At 27.5% G+C, this 22,977-nt stretch overlaps 2 long non-coding RNA genes across 3 annotated transcripts; both read right to left on the bottom strand.

The window, feature by feature from the left end:
* Positions 1-17,388: 17,388 nt before the first annotated feature.
* LOC125849863 (uncharacterized) lies at positions 17,389-19,811 on the bottom strand. Its single transcript, XR_007444717.1, has 4 exons — positions 19,759-19,811; positions 19,016-19,075; positions 18,520-18,645; positions 17,389-17,434 (listed from the first exon to the last, which is right to left on the bottom strand). It is a non-coding gene; the product is annotated as an uncharacterized LOC125849863 (long non-coding RNA).
* A 4-nt stretch (positions 19,812-19,815) lies between these two features.
* Positions 19,816-22,096, bottom strand: LOC125849861 (uncharacterized). Of its 2 annotated transcripts, XR_007444716.1 has the most exons (5): positions 21,900-22,096; positions 21,701-21,748; positions 21,546-21,610; positions 20,197-20,367; positions 19,816-20,098 (listed from the first exon to the last, which is right to left on the bottom strand). It is a non-coding gene; the product is annotated as an uncharacterized LOC125849861 (long non-coding RNA). The 2 variants fall into 2 exon arrangements; XR_007444715.1 differs by having other exon boundaries at positions 21,546-22,096.
* Positions 22,097-22,977: the final 881 nt, after the last annotated feature.

Below are 22,977 nucleotides of genomic sequence, written 5' to 3'. Positions count from 1 at the left end.
ATGTTGCTAAATTGTTCTTAGCTAATAAAAAAATTAAAACTCATCGCTGAATAGAATTAACACCGTATTTTACTATTTGGCAATAAAATTTATCTAGCGTTAATTCTTGTTTTTTAAAGTGTTATTGTGTGAGGGTAAACATTTATCTTGAAAAGGGGAGGTAAAAGGTTGTAACAACTTTCTGAGAAAAGAAAAGATCCCATATCACTTGTATAATAATTATTGATTCCCACACTATCATTGATGGAAGCATAAAATACATTTTTTTTCATATTTATAGTAATTTGTCGAAGGCAAAATCTAATAAAAGGAAGCTTCCACCTTAACAAAAATGAAATAATAAATTTCGTCGCTAATGTATCGCTATAAATTTTTAATTGATAACTATCGATTATTTATTGCTAAATAAGATTAATGATGAATCTTGTTATTTAAAGTTATAGAATTAGTCCGTCGATAATTCTTAATTTTAATGATGTAAAATATTTGGACTAATATGTATTTTCAAAGATTGAAATTTTAAAATTCTAAACAATAGTGGCTCATAACTGAAAATTTGACTTGTCAAAAGGAGAGAGGGCAATCAATTCAACAAGAGATGAAGCAACATTTAATTGTTAGGGTGATTTGCAGATAGTGGGGGAGCCAAAAAATTTATGATGCTACTAATGAGATTCGAACACACAAATATTTTATGTTTGCGTGTCTTTAGTACTCTTTCAAGGCACCTAAAATCACTAATCTACGTCATATTGTTGTCTATTAACCTAGTTTAAGGCTAAAGTGGTGAACTATACTTTTATGAGTGTCTTCTATTTAACTAACGTACGCCTTTTTCATCTCTCACATATCTTTATTTTAGAGTTGGAAATAAAGATTGGACACCGAATCGTAGTAATTTTTTAGTAAGTAATATGTTTTTGCTTCAAATTTTAGTTGAACACAAACTACTCCAAATTCGATATTCAATTTTCTAGCTAGCTAGTTCCAATCTCAAAAAAAAAATAGTTGTTAGATTCTGTAAGGCCCCATGAATGCTTGAAGACTATATAATTAATAATTTTTGTGCTTAATTATATTGATAGTTAAATAGACTCCAAAAAATCTGCAGACTCACACGAGAGTGAAAAGACTAGCTATATAAAGAAGTGACCACATATTTGTTGTGTAATTTAGAGAAAGTTTGAGACAATAGGAGTAGACCTAGTGACGAAATAAAATAAAATATATGTGTTTGAAATCGATACTCACGCCTAAAATGTTCCAAGAGCTTAGTACTCAAGAGGGGGAAAACAGCGAGCTCTTTCCATCACATTTCTACCATCTCCAGACCTAGAACGAGTATATAATTAAAAGTGAACGCTTCACGTTCGAGCTAGCCTCCAAAAGAGAAAAATACAAATTTCTAAGAAAAAACAAGTTAAAATATGATGAAGGCACACAAGGAAACCAAGGCTCCAAGTAGTGAACAAAGGTTAGCCCACAAGTTAATTCAAAAGATTATTAGAATGAGTTGGTCAATTGAGATGATGCCACTTGTGAATAATTTGGTGTATGACATGATTGAAATTATTTGGGGTACACATCTTGATTTATTAGACAACTTATTGACCCACAAAATTACTACTACACTGTCCTTTTCCATGTGGCGGCATTTTGATCATACTTTTTTTTTCATATTAAGAGAAATTCGAATTTTTATGTGTGTTTTAATTTTTGAAAAAAGGTAAAAATATCTCTAACATATACTTTTAAAATTGTCCTTCCATTTATTAGACCTAAATTATTCTTGACGTCAATTTTCATGTTAAAAGTGCTCTCTTTTTTCTTTTACGTGTAAGTGTAAAATAAAATATCAAAATTTTTAACAATTTTAAATATAAGAAATGAAATTATTTTTTAAATAATTAAAAGAATATCACATAAAATAAAATAAAGTAAGCTAGCGTTTGGCCATAGATTTCCAAATATTTTTGGCAAATATTATTTGGATGAAAATTTGGGTGAAATTTCACCATGTGTTTGGCCATAGTATTTGGGAAATATATTTTTCTTTTTTAGAAAATATGATTTATACCCATAAGTTTTAAAAACTATCAAAACAAATCATAAGTTTGTATTACAAGTCAATTGGATCTTCGTTGTAACAATTGGAGTGAGTGCAACAAGCATCATTTCATACATCGTGAAGCAGACAAAACACATGACTTTGTTACCGTAAGCCGATTGTTCATCATTTTCATCAACAACCATATCATCACTTTCATAACCACGAAATATTTCATCACTACTTTGGTGTTCACGTAAAAAATTATGTAATACAACGCAAACAACTACTATAGAGAGTGTTTTTGTAAAAGATAAAAGTTTGGCGTAAAATTTTAATTTTCAAAAGATCCCAAATAATGCTTTGGCCCAAATACTAGAAAAAACTAGTATTTGGGAATTTGGGATATTTGCCAAAAATATTTGTCAAATAATGACAAATTGTATGAACAAACACTATTTGCCAAATTTTCTCCCAAATATTATTTGGGAAATCTATGGTCAAACGGGCCCTAAGTATTGTTTTTATATTGGTTTTGCAATCTCCATTCGCCGAGTCAAGCATCCAATCAATATTGATAGCTACTTATTTCTAACCCCAATTTCGTACTCAAAATTATACTTTAGTCATAATTTAGTCTGATATTTGACTTTAGAATTATTAGGTGATTGCACTTTCTTCTTGATATTATTGTTATTTGTATCTACGCTTTGTACTGTTTTATTAGGAGTATTAGTTATCATGTTTTTATTTACTATCGTTTTTTTTTGTTTTTTTATCACTGATTAGATTTGCTTGAACCTAAAGTCTTTGGAAAATAATCTATTTATCTCAGAAAGATAATGGTAAGACTTGTGTATATTCTATTCTTATTAAACTCCACTTTATGGAATTGTATTTTTCGTTGACTATGTTATTGTTGTTGACTTTAGAATTAAATAATTCAAAACTATGTGGCACTTATATTTTAAGAAAATAAAATTAAATGTCAGATTTGTTAGTTGGATAATTGCACTTCAATTTTCTTTTCTTTTTATTAATAAATTCAAGTGCATCAGTGTTAGAGAGAGTAAGATCGAAAAAGAAAAATTGAAAGTAAAAGCTTGAATTGAACCATGTTTGTGTCTTCAACTCCGAATAAACAAATAGTATTATTGCAACTAAAATTATCATGATAATTATGATTTTTTTATTTTTCAATTTTAGAATTTCAAAATGGAACCAAGATTGCTTGTTAATTAATTTAGCCCTACAAAACCCGTATTTTCCGCCTTTTCTTTCATTTCCTCAAAATTATATTATTGTACTCTTTATCTTCCTCGAAATCAATGAATGTTTGTCAATTTGTCCATAAGCATAGGTAGGTTTGATTTTGATTTTTTATTAAAAAAAATCTAAACCAATTATGTCGGTTTATTAAATCTAAAAATTAAATCAAATCACGCAAAATCGGTTTTTTCGATTTCGGTTTCGGTTTCGATTTTAGTCGGTTCTTTCGATTTTTTTATAACTATACGGTGTTTGAAAAAGAGATCAAATATACTCACTTATCTGTGTGATAAGTTAAACTTAAGAAATGTTAAATGAATAGAAATTTTCAAAAATACGGTAAATTCAATTCACATGAGTACAAATTATTATTTTTTTGAAATATCAACGTTCATTATGTTAAATTAATAAGATTAAAGGATACAGTCAAACTGAATACAAAACGAAATATTTTAAAAGTAAATTGTTAACATTGAATTTAAAAAACTATAACAATATAATTGTAACTTCGGATCTTAATACAAAATAAAATATTTACAAGTCCAAATTTGAAATAAATATATAAACATTGAAAACTATAAACTAACTAAAAATATATTAACAAAGTAGATTATAAATAATATTTTTTATCTATAAATAAAATAAAATTATATATATATAATATTTACAAAATCTTGCAAGACCAAATTTGAAATAAAATATACAAACATTGAAAACTATAAACTAACTAAAAATATATGAGAAAACGATCAAAATGGTCCTTCATGTATAGGGTTGAATTATTTTAGTTATTTATATATATCACTTTATCTAAATAGTCCTTAATGTATATGAAAAGAGGATCATTTTAATCCTTAACCCTAAAACTAACCAAAAAAAACTGTTAGAGATTTAACAGTGGATCCCACGGAATTAACAGATGGCAAACCCTTCTTCCTCAATCTGCTTTCTTTCACCATTACCACCGCAGACCCGTCTCCTCAACTTTGTTCTTTCGTCATTTTCTCTCCTGCTTTATATCCTCATAAGAAAAATACTACACACCTCACCCATTTTTTATCTCCATTAAAACAAAATTTTCAGAAGCTTCCATTATCATTACATAAAGAAGAAGAAAAAAACCAAGCACTAAAACAAATGTAAACTAAGTAAATCAAATAAAAGACTCCATTTATTCTCTCTTGTTGAAGCGATCTATGAGGAGGATTATAGCTTTCTTTTCGTTTTTTCCTTTTCAAAATTAGTAATTTTTTCAAGTCATTTTTTTCATTCTATTTTTAAAATTAAATGGTAAAATTTTAACGGGTATAAATAGAAAACAAAAACCTTACGAATATTCTTTGAAATTTGAAGAAACTTTTGTGTGTATGAGGAGATTTTGGGAGCAGAAATCGTAGAAGAAATGGCAAAAGAAAAAAGATGAAGGAGAAGCAATGGGGTAAGAAAGAGGGAGGAAGAGAGTGTGGGACCCACAATTAAATTTAACAGTTGTTTTTTATGTTTTCAGTTAGGTTTTAGGCATAGGATCAAAATGATACTGTTTACTATTTGGATAAGATAGTATATATAAAGGATCAAAATAATTCAACCCCTATACATGAAGGATTATTTTGATTATTTTTTCAAAAATATATTAATAAAGTAGATTATAAATAATATTTTTTATCTATAAATAAAATAAAATTATATATATATATTATGTCGCTTTGGTTTGGGTTCGATTTGAATTTTTTTCTTTTAATACCAAACCAAATCAAGAGTGGTTGGGTTTTTTTTTCAACCGCCAAACCAAATCACAAATCGTTTTTTTTTTTAAGATTTGATTTGATTCGTCGGTTCAATTTGACTTTATGGTTTGACTTGTACACTCCTTGATACACATATATAATAAACAAAAGACGTACCTCTTTTTTCATTTAATTGTGTTCGATTTAAAAAATATTTCAATAATTGAATAGAGAATCTTAGTCGCTCAGTTGATTGATTATTGATTATATGAACTTTCACTTTGAATAAGATGATTTACTACAATAAATAAAAAATTTGTAATAATAATATAATATTAATATTTATAACCAACACTTTATATAAATATCTTTATAAAAATTTGTAACTCTAGATATAATAAAATTGTTGATACTAAAAGTATTTCTTTTACGGTACGGTAGTGATTCAATTCTCCACTTCCATCTACATGGAGGACTTCATTTGGTTCATCCAATGAATTTCACATTTTAATTGGCAAAACAATTGATTATTAGCATAAACTTAATCACCGACAAAAATAAAATTACTAATATTTCTTATAGGATACCATTAGTTTTTTTAAAAATATATATGAATCTATTATTGTAAGTACAGATCTTACCTACATTGACCTAGTCAATAAGTAATTATTACCGACATACTATTTATATTAGATAAATAAATATTTGTACCAACTAGTCAGAAATCTTCTATTCTCTTTTGTTTGCTAGCTCTTTTTTTAACAGGTTATATATCACTTCCGTTTTCGTTTTAATTTATTTAATCTATTTTGATTTGATGTGAAATTAAATATATAAAGATATATTTAAATTTTGTAATCATATATTAAAAATATGTCTATTGTATTAAAATATTTATTAATCTTATGATAATAAATATGTCATATAAAAGACTGAATTAAAAAAAATTATTAAAAAAGAAAAGAGCACTTTTTGTTAAATGGATTAAAAGAAAATAGGTCAAATGAAAATTTTAAATTAAAAAGCGGTTTAAAAAAAAAGGAAAATGTCTTATTGTTGAAATAGACTATATTCTTTATGGTAATTTTTTAAAGAAAATATAGTGCCTAACATAACACATTGCATCCACATAGCTATATTCTCAATTTACATTTACATAATCTTTTTTTTTTCTTTCATAACAGCATTTATATACTTATACACAACATTATACAATATTATGTATTTATCGTAAGTAATAACATATTAATCTTATATTATAAAAATATATGATAGTATATGTCTGTTGTCATCTACAAATTTTAACCACGAAATTTGATTTGAATTGATCAAATCTTTATTAAATAAAGTCTAATTACAACCATAACTTCAAAATAACGTCCCCGACAAACGTCGATCATCAATTTGAGATTTTTCAAGCTTTTGAAATTTCCAACAATAAAGTTTTTGATTTTTCACTTCAATTCACATAATATTTTCTTTATTTGCATAGTAAACAGAGGAAGAGAAAAACAAATTAGTTGATTAAATCCAATAATTATAAAATTCCGAGGAACACGGAATTAACATTACTTAAATCTAAAGATAGAATAGACTAAACTCAATAATTGAAGTAACTTTAATTTAATCTAAATAAAATATAGTTAGTTACACAATTAATCTATTTGACCTACCCCACACAAAAACTTCAGCATTTTCATGAAACCATTGAAAATTTATTGGACAATATACTAGTTCTATATTTAATGATAGTGTCAACAATATTTTTCAGTTTCTTATATATGAAATTATACTGAATTTGTTATTATTATTTATTGTTATCAATAATATTTNGAAGGTTTGTTTGGACATGCGATATAGAATTTTTGTGTTGTATATTTTCTTATAAACAAAAAAATCACATAAGTTGTAAAACTATTAAAATAGCCCCAATTTTTTATTCAATCTTATCAAATAAATAAAAAATTATAAAATCGCATAATAAATTATTACAAAGTTATTTGTTCTCCACTTAAGTAATTGTTTTATCTAACTTTAATTTAATAAAAAAAAAATTGAACATAAATTGTAGTGTACTAGTCTTTAATATAATCCTCCCACATTGTACAAACAATTTCCTCACGTTGAACTTGCATTTCTCGATCATGTGACCGAGAAGACGAACCAACATTGTTACTTTGAGCCATTTGTTGGTCAATATCCTCCGCAACTATATCTTCATGTTCATAGACCATAAAGTCAACAATATTTTTCAATTTCTTATATATGAAATTATACTGAATTTGTTATTATTATTTATTGTTATCAATAATATTTACGCAATCAGACTAATTATAAGGTAATTAAAGGTTATATTTTATGATATTAGTATTAATGAATAATATGATAAAATCGGTGACTAATTAAAATAAATTGAATTACGCTATTAAAAAATAAGAAAAGGACAAAAAGAAAAAGAAAATAGAGTCCAAATCAAAGATAACGAAATGTTATTAATTAATTGTTGTAACATGTCCCCTTTCCACATTTTTCTACCGTTAAACACGGAATTAACAATTTATGAATTATAGTCAAAAATCAGTCTCTATACACTCACAAAAAAAGGGAAAGTAAATAAAATAATATACTCTATAAAAAAAAAGCATCATTTGACTAGTAATCCTTTTCAATTAGATTTGTGTCACGTAGGATAGTATTATTTTTTTGTGGTAGGTAAAGCGTTGAAGATGCCATGCAAGACAATCAAAAAACATTGAAAGGTCAAAATAAATATTTAAATGCATGTGGGGTTTGTGATAAATTAGAAAGCAAGATCTTTTTCTCTTCTTTTTTATTGTCTGATCTCTGATATCCATATTGAAGCATGATTAAATTTGAATTCACGTTGAGAAGTCTTATATTGAGGGATAAAATACTCCCTAACAAAGGAAATGTCATACTCGTAAGATTTCGAATTCGAAATCTCTAGTTAAAAAGGAAGAAGTACTAATCATATAACAAACAAGATCTTTTTCTTTGTTACTTTACCCCCTTTTGGTTTATAAAATTTGTTTTCATTTACCTAGTAAAGCTTTTTATTCCTTTTATAATCACTTATTGGTTGTTTGATTGCTTGCTTTTGGAAACTTTAAAGTGAGATTTGTTGATACATTTTTTTAAAATTAATTATACCTTAATTTTCCTTCTTTTTTTACTAGTGAGAATTCAATTCTGAATTACTAAATATCGTCAGAGAAAATGGATACACACTTACTCATACTTTGTGTTTACATTATTTAATGAATAAACGATACATCTTTTCACATACACTCTTATTATTAAATCATAGTTAATTAATATATATTTTTTCCTTAATTTTTTTATTTATCTTGGTAATTAGTATAGTTTGATGTAAATTATAGGTGCCAGTAAATAATTGCCGAGAAAATGCTCATGCTTTATGGGAACGTGAAAAGAACAAAGAAAAAAATTATCAAAAATAATAATTCAGTACACTAAGCTTTTTATTACGTACTAAATTTAGGGAAAGATGGGACCACTTTATAAATTAGATCTAATAGTGTTAGCTGTCAGTGCATTATTCTTCCTATACGGAGAAGTCATGGAGTTGTTAGGTTTGACTTTGGGCTGATTTCTTTCATAAACATGAGTTTTATTTTTATTAATCTAATTTAACTTTAAAGATTAATCAAATTAACTCTCAAGAATCAAAATACGTCTCAATAATTTATGTATAATATTAATATACTCCCTCCGTCCCTTTTTAGTTATCCACTTTAGAAATGACACACAGATTAAGACAACAATGATTAACACAGTGAAGTTACAATTTTACCCTTATGACAACTTTTTCACTTCAAAATTACAACCACTTATTTGAATTCAAGTGAAATAAATTGGAGGGAAACAACATACACTTTTACAATTTTCAAGAAGTGTAAATAAGGGTATAATAGGAAAAAATTTGTTGTCCTTTCTTGATTTGTCAAAATGGACAACTAAATAGGGACAACTAAAAAAGGAAATATGGACAANTAATTGTCTCTATTTAGTTGTCCATTTTGACAAATCAAGAAAGGACAACAATTTTTTTCCTATTATACCCTTATTTAAATAAAGTTGTCATAAATAAAGTAAATAAACTTATGAACTTCTCAGCATTAATTAGTTATCTTGAGTGAATTTATTTTGGAATTGTAAATTGTACTATAAGGGTAAAATTGTAACTTCACTATGTTAATCATTGTTGTCTTAATCTGTGTGTCATTTCTAAAGTGGACAACTAAATAGGGACGGAAGGAGTATATATAAAGCTAGATGTTAGACATATATTGATGTGACGCTCTCTCAGACCAAAAAACCTATTTATTTATTTTCTCTTTTTTTTTTTTGAATATTTTTATATATTATTCTTGTCAAATATTTATTTTCTCCATCTAATTAAACACCTAATGGCTAATGGTAACAGTCATTACATTAATTCTCCTCTCCCAATTAACAACCCTTGCCTTCTTCATTGTAACAGCCAATTATTGACACATCCATTGGCTTTCCCCAAAACCCAACGGTTTACCCTTTCGTCTTCCACAAACAATAATTATTATATTAAACAGTAGGGTAAATGGCTAAAAAATTTGGTCAAAATTTAAAAAGTTTATGATTTTTTTATTTTAAAATAAATTGATTTTTTTTCACTTTTTAATTAAAAGATATTAAAGTTAAAAAGGTAAACATATTTAAAAAGGTAAAATAACATAAGTAAAATATCATTCTGGCCAAATTTTCTGGCCAAAAGAATTTTTCCTAAATAGTAATATTAAATTATCCGTTTTTTATGAAGAGTAGTATTTAATTGTTTGTATACATTTTGGAAATCAGAAATTTGTAGCTATTCAGAATTGAAATTCATAAAAATATTCTACAGATTGCTAAGATAATTAAAAAATTTATTGTGCAATTTGATCTCCAATCGTCTTTTTTGGATCTCTAAAATGAAGAATATTTCATCTAAATAAGATGTGAGCAGAGTGGATCAGACAACAATATTTTTTCAGAGTTTGATTTTTCAGACTATTTCATCTTTTTTTGAATCTCTGAAAATTAAGGTCATAACGAATTAATAGAAGGAGGAGTCAAGAGAAAGTATTAAGGCCATTCTTCTATTTTGTCTATAGAAATTCATATTTACTTTCATGAAGATTCACATACACAATTATCATTTCTCTTCTTCATCATATTTGTTTGTGAATTAACTAACATATAATAAAAAAGAAGTACATGGAGGTAATATATATTTCATTCTCAAATCTTTCTTTTTATTTTTATGTACTTGGACATGCTTTCTTAATACTTTATTTATGTTTGTATTATCATTCATCAAGCAAGTATGATTACTTGTACTTCTTAACAATGTGTTGTCCGTATGCAATTGTTCTTTTTAATAGTTAGTTTTTCAGATATAATATAGTTTGATTATAAATTTGTTAAACTTTAAGAAATGACTATTATTTAATATTATTAGTACTATTTAAAAATAATATAACATATAGTTTAAATTTCTTTCTTTCTTTTGATATATGTATTATTGGTAAATAGTATTTTATTTATTCATTTTTTATTCAATTGATTGCATATGATGGAGAGTTTGACATATAGAGCAAAATATGGTGGCGGATACTTGCAAAAGAATATGGTTGAAGGAAAAAAATGAACTATAATTAGAGATTGTTTTTGCTAGATTTTTTTTACTTTGACTTGTATTAGTAACCTAGTTACTTTTGCTAGAATTTTTTAAATTTTGGTTTGTATAAATAATTTAGCTAAATGTATTTTCAATGCTAATCATTTGATCCTTTACTTTTCTACTTTTTCTTTGTTATGAAGCACAATTAATATAATTATCCCTATCAACAACAACAAAAAAATTATGATAATTAGGAGTTTCATTTTTATTATACCTGAAAAGTAATTGAAAAATAAACTATTAGTGTCATGATGCCAATTTTTTTTTTGCGTATGTAACAATCTGGTTTCGTCACTTTTCTTTTTTGTTTGAAATGTATTTATAATTTTTATGCAGTCACTAATTATTATATTTTTTGTTCAGTTTTTGTATCTTCACCCCTTATTTTCATTTATTTATTTTACAAATAAAATCAATGCATAATTATTAATACATTTAATATTTAATAAACTTATAAATTTGAATTACTTATAACTCATGTCTCTTCATCTTACTTGTAACTTCTAATATTAAATATTATTCATAACTTTTGTATGTTTCATTTTTCATAGAAATATTTAATTAATGTTTAAAAAAATATAATAAACAAATACAATAATAAAGACATAATAAACAAATGTAATAATAAAGACATTTTAAAAAAAAGATCAAGTTGGGTGGGTCGTGATACAACCCATTTTTAGCTTATTTAAGCTCAAGTAACTTTTGGGTCAATTTTAGCCCAACTCATTTAATAATTTTCAGTCATTTTGATCTATCCGGTTACAGTTCATCCGCTCATTTAATATCCTAGATATTTAGAACTCAATAATTTTGACCGGACTCTCTCTATATAAACATTATTAGAATCCAATAAATAAAAAGAATTATGGTTCAAAACTAATATTCTAACAATTCTGTTTCTTTCGTTATTTTTTCTGTCATTTGATTTATTAGAATCGATTTTAATAAAGTTATATTGTAAAAAAACATTCTCCCTACTCCATATATAACAAAGTAATACGCAAAACAGAAGCATGGATTATATAAATGAAATTAACGTAAGAAAATTGTCCATAAAAATAAAAATAATAATAACTTTATATACTAATATACATAAAATATATTCTTTTTATACAATATAATGTACATTTAAATCTATATTTAGATAGCAAATGTAATTATTTTTAGCTGGCCGGCCAAGAGGTTACTTAGAATTACAAGGTGAAGATTTTAAACTATTAATCCAATCTACAATAATATAATCAAACTAACTAAAGTTTTTCGATTTCATTTTCTTTATGTTATGGTGTTTACCATACATATAATTTGATCAAAGTCATTATGATAGAGTAATATATAACCTTGTCAAGTTATTGTACTCTATGCTTCTGTTGTTGCAAATTGTTCTAAGCATTTAATTGCTTTTATATTCGTCCAAATATGCGCTAATTAAGCTGTTTTGTAAAGAGAAAATGGCATAAATGTACCAATGAAAATAAAATTAGCAGAACATGATATTTTGTTGTTATTAGCAAACCCAGCCTAGTTCGACAAAAAAATGTTAATTTGTAACCTACAATAAAACAACAATCCTAAATAATTTTTGAATAGTGAAATGTGAATCTTTCACGTTTATAAATATTTTTGTCACTGTCGTGAGTTTGATAAAAAAAATCAAATCCAATTTTTAATAATTCATGCAAGTAGAGATGTGAATGATAAAAGTGTACTCAAAGGGCTCGTATTATAACATCGTTCGCCTCATTAAAACAATTGATGTTTAATTCGATTTTTAAATGTATAATTATGGTTTATTTTGATTGTGTGACATCGTATTCTCTTGGAAGCATCTTGAGGAGCTTAAACGTCAATTTTGAAGGTGTTTGAAGATGATTTGAGGTAAATTTGAGCTGATCTTTGTATTGAAAATTCGAGACGGAAGATATATCTCCTAATGTATATTTATATATATTCTTATATATCAATGTGTATCCTCTTTATATGCTTGTATATCATGTATATCGTGTATATTCATATGTGTTATATAGATTATATACAACATGAATATTGCAATATGCCAAAAATTATTTCGCTAAAAGTCTATAATATTACGTACAACTATCAATTTTCTAACGATATATATATATATATATATATATATATANCATAATATTTTGGCTCTCACTCCTATAATTTGTACCATAGCAGAAAGTCATAATTCTTTTTTGAAATGATATATATATATATATATAACTTATACTATAAATATACACTTATATACATTGATTTTGTATATGTATATTTGGTATAAAGTGTCACTACTTATATATTTTGACAGATTTTGTAAACTAGTTGATCGGAGAGTATAATTGTCCCATTTCATAATATTTTGGCTCTCACTCCTATAAATTGTACCATAGCAGAAAGTCATAATTCTTTTTTGAAATGATATTTTGCTCATCCGCAATTGAAAATTGATTTTTAATTATTATGCAAAGAAATAAGAAGATTAAAGCTTAAACTATTAGTAAAATGAAGTTCATTAAAGATCGTATACATTAAAGGTGCCTATGCATCAAATAAAAGAGTAATCTAAAAAATTATATGTATTCAAGTGTGATAAATATAGCAAACTAGAGGAAAATCAAGAATTGTGTGTAACTTTAGTTACCATAAATAATGTAGACCAGAGTCAAATCTAAGAATTCTATAAATATTGATACAACAAATATAATTGACTGGAGGCATATATAGAAATTATATGAATTTAGATATAGTTGACTAGAGGCCTATATAGAATTTCATTGTATCAAATCCATCATATAAGGCATATATAGAATTTAATTGTATCAAATCCATCATATAGGCATGAAAGAGATTTTTAAAGTTGATTTATCAATCTTTCAAATGCTAAAACACATGGTCGCTGAAAGTATATAATATTCATATATTACTATCAAATTTTTTGTTCGTTTTAGACTGTAGAGTGACAATTTCTTTGCTATATTAATTTCATGTATAAAGAAAATTTTTACTGAAAAAGTTGTTAATATATATTGTTCAGTCAATTAGCATACTTCTACAGTTGAAATATACATAATATTATACATTAATAATGTATAGACCGTGTATAAATATGTATATTATATATATAGTGCTCACGCACACATGCATGCATACATATATATATATATATATATATATATTAATGTATATAGCATATCTGATAATTATCATAACTTATAGACTTGATACAATATTATAAAGGCCTAAGTCATCTACAGCCCCTTAAAGTTGTCTGTATATTTCACATAGACATTTCAACTATGATTATTACCTATTGAACACCTAAATAGTTCAAAAAATATACCTATTAAACACAAATGTTGATGTGGCAAAAAAAGTGTTTTTCACTTCAGCTGAGCGCGTGAAAAAACCTTAAATATTATTTTATTTTTATTTTTTCAAAAAAAACTTAATAATTTTTGCCACTTGGCATTTAAAGAGTTTAATTTTTTTAAAAAGTAATACTAATTCTTAAAACAAAAACAAAAAAGAAAAAAAGCCCCCACCCCACCCCTTTCAAGTCGTCTTCTTCACCAAAGAAGACCTGCACACTGTTGTTGTTTTTTCTTTCTTTTTCTATTCTATCTCTTTTCAATATTTATTAAAAACAATAAAAATTGAATCGACTAATTGAATTTGAAGGGAAAAAAGAAGAGAGAACATCAGGCTGAAAAAAATTAGCTGATTGACGTCCATCTTGGTCACCTTCAAACAAATATTACCATTCAAATTAAAATGTAAACCCATTAAAATTATCAAAAATAATATCAGATTGATTCAATAAAAATAATTTAGGTTCTCTCGATTTCTCTTTGCTATCGATTTCAAGACGATTGAAAGACTCTCTTTCTTCATCACTCTTGTATCAGTCTCTTTGAATATTTTTTTCTCTCACGTATTAGGAATAAAAAATAATTATAAAAGTAATTAACAAAGATATTGAATTTTGCCGTTTGAGAAAAAAAATCTTGTTATGAAGAAGAAAAGGGGCTAGGTAGGGTCGGGCTTCTCATTTTTTTTTAAAAATTAGATGGAAATATTTTTTTGAAATAATTTTCATTCTTTTTAACATAAAATTCTTTTTTTCTATAATTGTTGGACCCTACACCACATGTTATCTTTTAATTAGTCATTTTGCCACATCACAGCAAGTGAATTACACACACTTTATTTTTTTTACTTATTATCAGAAAATGTCTAATAGGAACAAATTTTGAATAGATAAAAGTATTCAATAGGTATTAGCTTTAATTGAAGTGTCTAAGTGAAATTATACGGACAACTTTAAGGGGCTGCAGATGACTTAAACCTATTATAAACTAGTTGATCAATATTTTGTATAAATTATAGGAACCACATATTATAAGTACTAAATAACATCCTATCCCTTCTAGTTTTCTATTTACCAAAAATTCCTTAAAAATGATGTTTGCGGGATACATAGCGTTGTGCACGGGATACATTAGGTTTGATACATTCCACATAGCGGGATACATAGCGTCGTGCACGGGATACATTAGGTTTGATACATTCCACATAGTGGGATACATAGCGTCGTGCACGTGATACATTAGGTTTGATACATTCCACATAGCGGGATACATAATATTGTGCACGAGATACATGCGGGATACATAGCGTTGTGCACGGGATACATAGCGTTTGATACATTCCACATAGCGGAATACATAGCGTTGTGCACGGGATACATGCGGGATACATAGGTAAATAAGGGATTTTTGAATTTTTTTAAATAAGTAGAGATAAATGGATATTAAGGTAAGTAAAGGAGTGTAGTTACGTAATTTGTCAAAATATTAGGACCATGATTATTGTGTTTCCAAACATGAATTGTTTGGTTCTCATTCAGTCATTCCTATCTATCATACCATAAAATAAAGTCATGATTTTTTTTCTAGAAATTTTATTTTTCTAATATACTATATTTAGTTGGTGAAACTACAGATATACTTCACTATCATATATACTCTTATCATCTATACTTTAAAAATGTCACGTATCATACCACTAATTAAAAATTTTCTATCATATATTGAGAAATATACACTTAGATATATGTATTTTTACTACCAGATGCACTAAAATAGAAAGTGCGAGATTGGGAGGAGGCAAACGATATTTTTCTATGTATCGCATATACATGTGAATCACACTAAATACACTCTATATACATGTATCTGGTGTGATTCACATGTATATGAGATACCACATACATATGAGAGTGGTGAGCGAGATGGAATGATGCAAGGGAGGCGAGCGAGATTTGTTATTTATCCCGAATACATATGAATCCACTTGGATACAATGTATCTAGATCAAAATTGACCCCATGTTTCCTGAAACACATGTATATAGACACACAAAAATATGATAAAATACGTAATATTGTAAACTAGAGTGTATCTAAGTAATTAGTTCATAAACTAGTGGAATTTAAGTAAGTTTCTTAATTTAGTTCAACACAACCGTTATGTTATTACTAAAATTTAGTTTGACTTTATATATTCTCTATTCAATTCATTAAGTAAGTAAATCTTGAGAAATCAATCCACATGGAAAGTTAACTAAATTTCGAGCATTATAAATAAGATCTGTATGACCGCTTATTGTTATACTCTATTGTAAGTTCTTCTGAGTATTCGTCTGTGAAGTCATCGCTCCTTAATTTTCTCTCATATTTTTTGATTCAACAATGTAAGTTTGTTTCATTTTTATTTTTCAAAGTTAATTTAGAGTATTATAAAGCTACTATCAATTCTCAATCCAAACACCTTTATCATCAGTCGCCACCCAAATATTAAAAAATTATAGCACAACCTCTTTTACAAATCATGACCACTATTAACAACTTTAATTTTTTTTTTATGAGTGATTATTTAGGTCTCAATCCAATGATAATTCAGAAAACCATTCAAACTTTGCAATCACGTCGAACATGTATTTAATTATTTATTTTTTACATAAGTAAGCTTGATAACATGACCAGATTTTGTTTTATCAAAATAATTCTTGCAGAAAATTGTGTTTCTAATGTATAAATATTTTAAATTTATTGGAGATTTTATTTGCGTTTACGTATACAAGAAAAAGTTGTGCAAATACATTTTTGTGATATCATAACTTTTTTTCTTTGTTTATTTAAGATACTAGAAGGGCATTGCCCGTGCTTAGCACGGGCCCAACACAGTTGATTTTTTCTGGATAAATAATAAAGTATGCTGAAAATTATTCAGCTATATTTATTGCAAAGAAAAAATTTATTCAAGTTGTGTACATGAATAAGCGAAAGGGATGATCAAGTATGGAAATAAAATGTATTCACTCAAGCATCTGCAAAATCATTGATAAGGTAGACTACATAAAAGATTGACTCAAATTTGCACCCAAACGAAATAATCAAAAAGTAAGAAAGGGAGAATGCTCAAAGTTGTTAGAAACATTCTGCATTTACAGACATTACTAATAATGTGTCAACATCTGGACTATCCAATGTACTATGGAGAACATCAACTTTTCAACTTTTTGTACATATCTAAATATCTAACTCTTCTGTGCCCAGACATTACTATTTATTGTTCCCTGCAAATTATTTGAAAGTGTACACACCAAAAATAATCAGCACAAGTTCTTGTTAAGTCTATCTACTTCTTATTTGCACATACTGCATATTTATATCAAGGTGATAAAAATAGAAGTTAATTAAGTAGTTCTTTTAAAAGCCAACTTCCATCTTACCGACTTGACTTGCTATGTATGTTCTTATCTACACTACGAACACCTTATAAAGGTACACATTTGCTCAAGTCCTCTTTTAGCAAAATTGAGCCAAAATCTCTACTCAATATAAATTCATTAAGTGATATATTTTTAGGTGACAAGTTCTTTTTTCTTTTGACAAGTAAAATGATATATGGAGGGAAGAATTTATCTCTGGACTTTCATTTATCTTAACAAAAAAAAGAGGGAAAAATAAAATTACATGTGTCATCTTAATCACATTGTTTTCCTCTTTGACTATCCTTAACAGGAAGCAGTCTTAAGATATTATGGACAATTTTTTTCTTGTCCTCCTAAAAATCATATATTACATAATGCTATTTGATTTACTAAGCTCAGCAAAGATGGTAGCTTCTGAATCTAATAAAGTGATAATGAATAACTAAGTAAAACTAAAAATGATAATATAGAGGGACGGAGTACATGGATCTGTTAGACCCGCTTAGCCATTAACCTTAACTCTAACATTAATAGTTTGAGTGTGTGACAGAGATAAAAGCATGATATAGCTATGTTTGTATCCTTTCATTTAAGTTTACTACTCGACTTAAGATTATCAATTCAATAAATGAAAATCTGAACGACAATTTTTTTAAGCAAAACCTATCCCACATGCATAATCACATAATATGTAAAACCTTCTTCATTAGATATTATGTGTGTCAAAATCACACATAATACCTCATTAAGGGAAAGAATATTACCAAATCATTCCCAGCCATCATTAGTTTCTCAATCCCAAAACTGCTATAAAGTCGACTCTACAGGTGAAGTATTTTAAATTTTTTGTATCTAATACTAAAACTGTAACTTCTATCCAAGAATAACTACTAAATACTAAGAGACCTACAATTTCAAAAGCCTGAAAAAGGTATGTGAAATTGTACCTTAAGTCTTGAAAATTAGAGAATCTGAAATCAATCATTTTTCATGATTTGGCCTCCTCCTTGTTCTGTTTCTGGAACTTGAATGTTTTTCCCTTTTTCATGGGTTGGCTCCTTCTTGTTCTGTTTCTGGAATTTAATTGTTTTTCTCAGTTACTTGCCTCACTCAACAATATAACTATAGGTGAGCAAGGATCCAACAGTACTAATAAGTGAGTATACCAGATGTATTTGAATCACAAAGGAGTCAAATCCATGAGAATGTGAAACTCTATAGAGTGTGCATAATATAAATAAATACAAGGTCAAGACGAACTAAAAAGATTTGGTGAGTTTTCATCTCCCATGACATGACAATAGTTAAAGTAAACTCCTGGAAAAATGGCTGGATATATTAAGATGTCTACATAAAAAAGAGGGTGTAGATAAAATCTCTCCATCCATTTTCCACATATTACATAATAAAATAAAAATAATCACCAGAAAAAGTAAAACTTACTTGATGGAAGTAGTATTGGATACATTCTTAATACCTTGCCTCTTTCTTTCTTTAATTAGTCTGCAAGGATGTTAAAGAGTTCCATTAACATCTAAAAAAATATCTTCATTTTAATACTCGAATAGAATTATTAAATAAGGTCCAATGTCGATGAGACTTCTCTTTGCTAAAAGAGTCCTCAATAAAATTTTAAGAGAGGATAAACTAATTAAAATTCTTAAATACTTGAATTATTAGACTTGTCAAAGAATAGAAAATTGACAATTCATCTAAGCTTCTCATTACTATTATTTCTTTAAATGGTGATTTAGTGTGTTCAATGATACAATAATTTGTGCTCAGTGCTCCTAGTAAGAAAATTGTCATTGAAGCATTGGAATGAGAAAAACAAATCCTTTATGCAGAGTTTAAAAGCTACATCTTTTATTTTCTTCAAATGATCATACAATTTTGCTCTTGCTTGTAGTGTTATCGAACTTGTAATAGGGGGAGGGATAGAGTTTATAACAATAAGAGTATTGTCAAGTTATCTTGTACAGTTGTTTCTGACCTTGGCTACAATTACATGAATCATGTAGGGAGATGTATGTAGAACTTGGCAAGGAGGAGGTAAGAATCTTGCCTTTTCTGTTATTGCTATATTTGCAATAAGCAATTTATAGTTATGAATCTATGGTATTGATTGTTATTATTGTTCTACAAAAAATAATGTACTCGTACAAATGGAGAAACAGGATATGCACCTGAGAGCCCTCTATTTGACTAACATACTCCCTTTTGATCTCCCCCATACCTTATTCTGACAGTTAGTAGAGAGAACCACTCGTGACACAATCTAAATCAAAGGCATGTTTCTATGGACTCTGCCAAAAAGAACTTAGCAAAATATGTTCTTTACTTGATATATAATTGTAAAAAATAAATATAAATGCATGACATTGAAAGTGTTTTGCAACCGTCTGTAATATTGACATTGCCATCCAACATGAGTCATACACTACCTTTTCTTTTTCACATCTGTCCATCACCTCCCGGAGAAGCCAAAATAAGTAGTTTGGAAGATTATAATTCACAATAAAGTTCCTGCAAGTTCATATACATTATTATTTCATTAATAGAAAATAACCAAACAACCAGTGTGCAAGAAATGAGAAACAAAGAGTCAATGGCCAAAATCACACCTTAAGTATTCGGTATTTGAATTTCATCACTGAACTATGAACTATCACCAACTATTTGTCAAAACACAAGTCAACCATCAATAGTTTACTTCTCCTATGCGAACATATAGTGATATTTCAGATAAGAAACTCACTTCTCCTTCAGTTCGGGTAATTTTTTCAGCCTTCACTCTAGAAACAAATAAAGAAAAGTGGCAGATTCAATCATTTTTGAAAAATTTCATCAAACTTGTGATGCAATTGCTACAACACTTGAAGAGAAATCTGATCAAGCAAGCTCAAAATAACAATAAAACAACACCAACACCACATAAAAAGGAAAGAAAAGAGAGAAAAAAAACAGCTCAAAGTAGCATAAAAGGTATTTCTCCCAGATTGGAACAAAGGACATTCCCAAACTTCATGTCACCTGATGAAACATGGATATAACAACAGGAAATGATTAAGAAGAAAAAAAAAAGATAGCTTTTCAGGATCACCACCCTTATCAGGATCATCTAACCAATTTTACTATACAAATTGAACAAATACATGAACTCTAAGAAGCACCTCAACTAAACACTTACACATCCTAAAATGTCACCTTTAATCATCCTAGCTCTTAATCTAAAGACTCTGAACAAACACAACATCATAACAACAACAAAAAGCACCACCCCAACACATAAAAAGAGAAAAACGCTTAAGTAGCACAACAAGCATTCCCTCCCCCTCCCCCCAATCCAAAAAAAATCTTAGCAGCCCAACATAGTTGAATTCGATGTCGTCTTTTTCACCTTAACAATACAACCAAAGTAATTTAACTATATGGATAGAGCATGACATTTTTATGTACATGTACGAAAAAAATAAGCTCATATACCTTCAAACAATATTGATCATTTTGTTCCAGACAGGCTACGTACAATAAATACATAGTTGTATAAGTGAAGACATGTTCCAGCTAGACTACATATGATAAATATATAATTGGGTAAGTGATGACAAGAGTGTACAACCACCCCACGAGCCATGAGTATAAACATTATAGGGAGAGACCACAAATACTCAACCTTCAACCAAATTAGTCAATACACGCCCAACCTAAATGACCTGAAGGTGATATCTTGTTCACGTTGTCGAGTCCTATATGATAAATAATTTCACTTTCACTTCATAGATAATCAATATTTGTGAATTTGAAAGAACACAGATATGTTGCTTAGCAAAAAAGTTGAATTTTACAGAAGCAGATTGTTCAGAAGTATATGGAACCAATCAAATCTCCAACTTATCAACAGGACAAAATTGCGGAGAAAAAAGGGGAGATAATCTCCAAAAAATGACTATTGGATATATATAGTACTAACCTTTGAAAATTTTTCTCACAGAGCCTATCTATATTCTCACTGAATTCTTCTAATACATTCTACACCTAAGAAATTGAGACAAAATAGTGAATGAGTACATGCATGTGCAAAATCAGTTAAAGCCAAATGCTCACAAGATTTCTAGTGAGTTTTACTTAATTCTCTTTCTTTCTTGTTGCATCCATTTCATAATGGCGGGCTTCCTGTAAAGTTTCTCCAATTCCCAAATCAAAAACACATAAAAATAAATGATAATTTTGATTTTGATAAATAAGAATTCAATATCTCGGGAAAAATAATCAAACCCAAAAACTGAAAGGAAAACACAAAAATTTACTTAGACTGAAAGATTACCTCCCATTTCGATAGTCAAATGTGAAATTTCATCACCAAATTGATGTTCCAGCCGGGGACTGAAATCACTCTTCACTATATTTCCATCAATTTGATGTTCCTCTCCGAAAATGTAATACCTCCATTTCTAAGTCACTTTTTCGACTTCTCCATCAAGAGAGAGAATGAGAATGAAAAATAGAAAGGTAGAAAATGACTGAAAAGATGATAGATTGGTGAAAGAACCATAGGAAAATAATTGAAAACTAAAGCATGTACAAGGACACGCGTAGCCCACGTGTTTATTCAATAGTGAATAGGGCTTAATGGTACAGTACAATTTTTGATACTATTGGTACAACTTTGTAGAGCTGTGTTGGTACTCTTCTTGTTGGCTTATATATAAGGGTAATATGTCGGACTAGATTTTTAAAATTTACCCTATCTAAAAGTGTAAGAGATATTAAATACATTTTCTTTTACTTTAGATTTTTTAAACGTACTTTTAAAGTCTAAAATATGAATGTCATCAAGTGCTCTGTTCATACATTTTTTAATTTATTTTATGGACTATTCATATGTTTTTCTATTTATACTTTTTGAAAAAATTATCCGGCAAACTATTGTGTGAATACATCTCAATTTATTTTTATTTTACATATATATATTTTAGGAGCGTGCGTGATGAAGTTATTGACCTTGAAGCTGTTCCAGATTCATATGTACCTCCGGAGGTATGTTTCTTTGATGACCTTTTTTTTTTTTTAATTTTACTATTTTATTTATTTATTATGTTAATTTATGTCCTTTTTTTAATTTTATTACTCATTTTTTGTATAGGAAAATAGTGCTAACCCCATTGGGCATTTTGTTCCTCCAATACATGAAATTTCACAATTGAATGATTTCATGGTTTTTTTTTAATATTTTCTTATTATTGTAATTATTATTATTATTATTATTATTATTATATTTCCTTATTTGAATTGTTAATGAATTATTAATATTTCTTTTACTATGAAATATTACTTAAGGCCTATTTTCTAATGTAAATAAATACAGGCTAGGTATGCATGCGTGATATGTCAAGGACACATGA

The sequence above is a fragment of the Solanum stenotomum genome, unplaced genomic scaffold (genome assembly GCF_019186545.1).
Source record: "Solanum stenotomum isolate F172 unplaced genomic scaffold, ASM1918654v1 scaffold11127, whole genome shotgun sequence".
Classification (NCBI taxonomy): domain Eukaryota; kingdom Viridiplantae; phylum Streptophyta; class Magnoliopsida; order Solanales; family Solanaceae; genus Solanum; species Solanum stenotomum.
The sequence above is the reverse complement of the archived record's forward strand: the minus strand, read 5'-3'. Positions and strand labels throughout refer to the sequence as shown.